The sequence below is a fragment of the Alligator sinensis genome, unplaced genomic scaffold (assembly GCF_000455745.1).
Source record: "Alligator sinensis unplaced genomic scaffold, ASM45574v1 scaffold93_1, whole genome shotgun sequence".
Classification (NCBI taxonomy): domain Eukaryota; kingdom Metazoa; phylum Chordata; order Crocodylia; family Alligatoridae; genus Alligator; species Alligator sinensis.
Window position 1 is genome coordinate 1,471,399 of NW_005842243.1, and position 7,162 is coordinate 1,478,560.

Sequence of the window (7,162 nt, forward strand, 5' to 3'; positions counted from 1 at the left end):
CCTGCTGAATTCAACAGGAATTTTCTGATATCCAGGATTTTAAGGCTATCATGGATTTTTGATTAGAGGTGCACTAATACATCTGTCCCATATTGAATTGGCATCAATATGAGGAAAATTAGGCGTATCGGCAGTCGGTTTTTTGTCTGATGTGGCCAATAATATGGCCAATAAATGTTGCATGCATGTGCACGGCCTGGCAACATGACAAGCAACCGGGTCTGGTTGGTAAGTCTGTTATGAGGGAAGGGGCATGGGGGGGGGGGCGGATTGAGGCCCCTGTGGTGACAGAGGGTGTGGGGCTGAGGCTGAGGCTAGGGCAGGGGCAGGCGCTGCCCAGCTGGGGTGGGGCAGGGCATGGGACAGAGCCATGGCTTGTCCCGGGGGCCTGGGGAGGGGAGGCAGCTCCTGCCACTGCACGCACCCCGGGAGGGCATGTGCCCCCTGGATCTGTGTGCGGGGTGAAGGTGGGCTGGGCTGCACTTGGCTCTTCCCAGTGGGGGATGGGCCAGGCTGCTCTTGGGGCAGGCAGAGGCAGCACTGGAAGGAGTTGGGAGGGGGGCTGCAGCCACCCCAAAATTCACCATAACTCCGCTCCCAGTGCTACCGCTGCCTACCCTGAGTGCAACCCAGCCCAGCTCCCGCTGGGAAGAGCCCAGAGCAGCCCCAGCCCGCAGGGGCAGCCCGCCCTCACCCTGTGCACAGATCCAGGGGGCACATGCCCCCCATGCCCTGCTGTGGTGTGCGGTAGCGGGGACTCAACCCCCTCTCCCCCCACTCCCTGGACAAGCTGCAGCTCTGTCCTATGCCTCGCCCCGCCCTGACTGGCCAGCGTCTGCCCCTGCCCCAGCACCAGCCCCGCTGCCTCCCTCACAGTGGGGGCCTTGATCTGCCCTCCACACACACCTTTCCTCCCCCCACAACAGCCTTACCAGCCAGTCGCTGCAGGGCTGCATATCAGAATCAGATCAGTATCGGTTGATATGTACCATTAAAAATTGGCCATCAGGATTGGCCCAAAAAGTCTCTATCAGTGCACCCATAATTTTGACTTCCATGAGGCCGGGATTGTGTTTTCAGATCAAGAGGTGGGTGCCTTTCTAAAGAAAATATTTTTGGCTCCACACAAAATACAGATTGAACTGCTGAGTGAAATTGTGTCTTGGTTAAAAAATAGATGATGGTAATAGTTTCTTCTAGTCTGATGCAATGCCAAGACAATGCATTTTGCCAGTTTCAGATATGCTATAAATGGGTGAGAAACTAATAGCCCCAAATTAAGCTCGGCTTCTGTGGTACCCTACATTTACTTTAGAGATGTAAAAATGCGTTGCGTGGTCTCACAGTTGTAGAATATTTGGAAAACCCTAAGAGCACTGTAACAACAAACACAGCATTCCCAGTTCCCCCGACAAGCTAATTTACCAATGGCAAACATTTAGTGAAAATAACCTTAGACACATCAGTGAGATCCCGGATGACAACATTACTGCACCTGCACACTTTAATTGTTGTGAAAAAGGCGAGAATAATTGGTGCCTCATACGTTGTACAATCCTGAGAATCGAGGACACTGTTGGCAAGGAAGTGTATAGCAATTCCAGCATAAAACTGCGCAGGCAGCAAGACAAAAACAGAGGCTGCATTATTTATCATGTGTCAAACCGCTTTTTACTCACAAACTGAAATGTGTGAAAGAGAATGGTAAATCTTCATCACACTTGACCTGCTACAGAGTTAATAACAGGGCTAGAAAATATCAGTTTTACAGAGTTAATTAGTACTGGTAAAGTTCTCTAATGAAATGCCATCCTTCCCATTCCAGGAAGCAGAATAAAAATGGTACTCATCTGAGAGTGAGGAGGAATAATTTGTTGATGAGATGGTTATTACATCCTGCCAGAAAACTTGAGTCCATTCAAACCTCCCAACATGAGCTTCTTGAATAAACCTAATTCTGAGTCCAAATTCCACCAAAAAAGAGCATTTTGGAGATGGAGTGAAGCTAGGCAAAAATACACTGTTCCCCCTCCCCTTCTTCTATCTCAGTGGCTCTCAAGTGGGGTGCTGCAATACAGGAACTTCCTCTGTGTCAGTGGTAGCAGCCAGGTAAACCTGCCCTGCCTGTAAGGCTGTGGCACATGTGCCCTCTTGCTGCATTAGGGCTCCCTGATAACCCTGAAGCACTGTTTCACAATCAGGGTGCCACCAGATTTTTTTTAGGGTGCCCGGAGGGATAGGGAGATAAGTGAGTGTTAGGAACTAAGCTGATAAAATACGCAGATAAGCGCAGGGTCAGGCTTTTCCCTCCCTGGACAATCCCCCACCCCCACTGCCAGCCCCCTCTGCAAGGAATAAAGCTCTGTATTCTATAAATTAGCTTTTGAACTTGGGTGCTACTCAAGTCCAGTGAGGGCGTCTTCAGTTCAGAAAAACTGACAACTGCTGCGCTGAAGCAAACAGCTGGTTTGGGCTATAGCCCAGTCCAAAGGTCCCCACACTTCCCAGAAACAGGCATATAGGGCTCATATGCTGTAGGGTTATCAGAGAGGGTTACCTATGTGTGCTACAGCCATTCCCAAGCTGACTGTGCAGCAGGCACAGTGGGCAGTTTAACCTGGAGGTCACAGTATGTAGTAGAGAAGCACCAAAGTAATTTGAGGCAGCACCAATAGTGGGTCTCAACTGGGGATGCCGCCACATTCAGAAAAGTGGTTGAGGGGGTGCTGTGACTGCAAAGGTTGAGAAACATTGCTCTGCCTTACTAGCCTAAGAAAATGAGCTGTGATTGGCACCCAGAAGGCTCCCCAAAACTTGATGATTTCAGGGAATGCTCAACAGTTTTAACCTGGAGAAAGGAAATAGTACTGAGTTATAAGTACTGTTGATCAAGATGATACTGAATCCTTCTTTGCCTTCTGTGCCTTTACAGAAAAGTCCTAGGCCTTACCAGTGAGTTCAGTAGGTCTTCACTTACATAATATGTAATAGCTGCCAGCCAGACCTCTGGATTTGTACTTTTGGTTGAACAGAAATACAAAGGTCACTTGACAAAGTTTGTGTAAGTGTTATTGTCACTGTTTCTTACTGACTGCAGTAGGAAACAGCTAGGCAATAAGCCAAGTTGAGGGACTGCCAGGTGGTAACCAGGTGCTGGTGCAGACATAACTGATTGAGCAGCCCGTGGCTAGACTCAGTAATGTTGGTGAAGTTAATTGCTTTGATCCTTTGGGCAGCTTCTAACATTATCTTCATCAGTGCAAATGAACCGAGCATATGATCTTTTCAGTATGATGTAAGCAAGAGTAAACTAGTGAAAGACTATAATGGGGAGGTAAACTAAGGGAAAGAAAATCACCATTAATCTGAAGGCTAGTTCTGCAGCAGTGACGCTTGTTTTTCCACGTAGCCCCCTTCCTACTTTGCTCCCATTCCTTCCCCTTGTTTCCCATTCCTTGTTGCCTTGTCCAGTCCTGGAATCCCCACCATTCCAGGGTAGATTTTACACTCTACCTTCACCTGCCATGATGGTGTCTGGGGTTAAGGCTCTCCCAAGAGGGATCAGTGAATGGAAATCTGCCTTCATTCCCTCATGACTCCAGTGCTCGTCTGAAAAGGAGCACATACATGGACTCTTTTAAAAAAATTCTAAGTTGGTTATTCTCAAAGAGTTAATGCACTCTCCTAGGAGGCTGCAATGTTCACTGCTATAAAGCAGAAATACATGATCTATCTGGCAGCTGATTCACTGTCTGCTACATGCCGTGGGTCACAGCAGTGCTAACTTCCACACATTGACCATATTCTGAGACTTGGCAAACAAGCAGTGGGAGCAGTATGCAGGCTCCTTGCTACAGAATGGACTGAGTGGCTTCCTATGATTGTTGTTTTGGAAAACTTCATGTCACAGATATGTCCAAGATATAAACATGTTAAGATCATGCCATTTGATAGTGTTAGTCACAGCCATTCACCAGCTACCCCCATTGTTGTATAGACCAAGCACATAAGATCTACAAACTGTTCAACCTGAACAACTTAGGTCCAGATCCACAAACCAGTTCAGAGCCAATAAAGGGTTTAGGCACCTGCAACAAGACTTAACCATCTGAAGTCCATCTAGGCACCCAGCACCTGCCTAGCCTCTCCAGCCACCTCCCTGTTTGACCTGAAAGTTCCCTAGTTGCCTAAATTTCTGCTTCCATCCTTGCCCAGCACTGCCCTGGCCTGAGCTACACAGCTAGGACCTGCCTAAGTAGTGAAAGTCCTGGATTCATATCCATCCTCACCCTGTACATATGACAGTTATTGTGGAGTAGTGGTCACACTGTAAATTCATATCCATACCTTCCTCATGAACATGAGCCTTCAATGTGATGCTGCAACTAGTAAAGCGACCTAAACGCTGGGTTGCATCCATAGATGCTTCTTAAGCAAACCCTGGGACGTCATTCTCCCGTTGTACTCGGCCTTGGTGAGGCTGCAGCTGTAGTACTGCGTCCAGTTTTGGGCCCCACAATTAAAAAAGGATGTGAAGAATCTTGAGAGTCCAGAGAAGAGCCACGCACATGATCAGAGGTCAGGAAAACAGACCTTACAACGACAGGCTGAGAGCCATGGGGCTCTTTAGCCTGGAAAAGCGCAGGCTCAGGGGTGATCTGATGGCCACCTATAAGTTTTATCAGAGGTGACCACCAGTATCTGGGGGAACGTTTGTTCACCAGAGCGCCCCAAGGGATGACAAGGTCGAACGGTTATAAACTGCTGCAAGATCGTTTCAGGCTGGACATGAGGAAGAATTTCTTTACTGTCCGAGTCCCCAAGGTCTGGAATAGCCTGCCATCGGAGGTGGTCCAAGCACCTATATTGAACATCTTCAAGAGTAAATTGGATGCTTATCTTGCTGGGATCCTATGACCCCAGGTGACTTCCTACCCTTCGGGCGGGGGGCTGGACTCGATGAACTTCCAAGGTCCCTTCCAGCCCTAATGTCTATGAAATCATGGTAAATCGTGTAGTTTTAACCTTAGATGCCCAAATCTCAGGTACAGTCACATTTTAGGCACCTAAGCCCTTCTATGGATCTGGGCCTTAGTTTTAATATCATTTTTTTCAGCCTTCTCATTTCCAGGTAAAAAATACACTCCAGCAAACTAACCTTGTGTTCAATATAAGCTTATGCATGGTCTCTAAATTCCAACAGATCTTTAATGCTATGCGGATAGTATTTCTATCTTTAAACGTATTAAAGATTTCACACCATTCCTCAAAGGTTCCCTCAAACCCATAGCTTGTTGTTTTAGAAAATATCTGTAACACTTTATTTTCCTCTTTTTAATTGCTAATTGTTAGCATTGTGAAGATATAACATTCCTCCTTTATTCAAATTATTCCAATAAAAATCATTTTTAAAAATCAAAAGGAAAAATCAGTAGCACAGGTGCTAAAAGGAAATGAACTGTTTGGAATAGCTCCATTTTTATCGTTGCTTGGAAGATTTTTTTAAGTAACTAAAACTTACAGAACTAAGTCTAACTTAGTTTGGCTTGAGTCATCTGTGCTTTGGGAGTAGTGGGAAGTAAGAAGCAATCTGTGTGGCAATCTGCACAGCAGCAGACAGGGATCATAATAAGCACTTACCTGGTACGCTATATGTCCTCAAAAGGAAGTGGTCTCTTACTGGGAATATGACTTGAAGCGTGTCCTGTTAGGATCTTGAGCTCATCTGTGGTGTAGGTACATTACATGTGCTGCTGTCACTTTTACTTAGGCTGGCCATGTGGTAGCAGTATGTCTGAGAGGCTCATCACGAAGCCAGCATATTTTGTTTTCTCCTATATATGGCCATAGTGCAGAAAAGCATGGGTTTTGCCGTAACATAGTGTTAGAACCTAATTCATTCATTAATACGATGGGAGAGAAAATGTGGATTTTCAAAGTTTGCAAATCTGGTACAAATCATATAAACACGATTAAAAGAAAATAAGAATTACTTCTTCACAAAATGGCCTAGGCTTGTTTATTGTTATTGGTGTTACTGTGTTTTAATGTCCATAGCATTAAATATATATGTCATGGTGACGGGCACAGTATGAGGATAGCAACTGTATATAGTGAGAGGCAACAAAACTTTGCTACAGAACTGCCTATTCCATCTTGCATTAACGTCAAGTGGGAGAAGGCAACCTGGCTGTGGATTCCTGTGATAAGAATTAGAAAGGCTCCACTGTAGGTACAATAATAAGAAACACTGGACACTGATAGCTGGAAATTTTTTAATTACAAAAAAATGAGGATCATGTGTGTTATGTTCTATAGTACATTAAGGACCTGCTATAGGCTCTTGGCTTCAGAAATAGGCATGCATTCCTGTAAACGCAACAGGAGTGCGTGATTATATGTAAGAGCAGCCTTTTAAGTAAAACTGCTTTGTTTTCAAATAAGGAGCACCATATGCTTTGTAAAGGCTTTCCATGCACTGGCTATATATTTTTTTTCAAAACCTGCCTTATAGCAATGTGCAGTCTGACTCGTTCATACATTATTTCAATATGGCTGCATGCACACTGAATTAATATATTGCTACACATAATTACCACCTGCGTAACACATTAAAGAAAAAAAATAGGTTTGCCATTAAAAATTCTTAGATACAGCTCTAATATTACAGTCACTGTACAGTTCTATTACATATTCATTACTCCTATTCAAAATCTGTCTTTGTGATACATTATGTATAAAATGTCAATTATTTAACATGCAGTCATCTTTTTAGTTATGGCAGGGAACAGATGTCTATGGGCTTTTCACCGAGTTGCATTAAGATTTTCCGTTGCGTTCACTCCCAACTCCAAGCATTATTCTTTCTGAGCACTTATAAAATTCCACCAGAAGTGTCAGCACCTCTGCAGGGGAAGGAATGTCAGTCAGATTTTATTGGTTGTTCTAATAATTACAAGAACCTGAGATGAAGTGGCACTGCATTTTAGGACATCCTGAAACTCTTTGAAGGTCCTTCCATCCCCACCTGCCAAGACTTTTTACTGAAGAACCTCTGCCCCAATGGTATTCTCTCTCAGAAGTTAGAAAAATAAATGTTTTGAGGTTTGTTGTTATATTTGAAAAATTATCCCATCTGCAGCTGACTGACCTAGCCATGTCT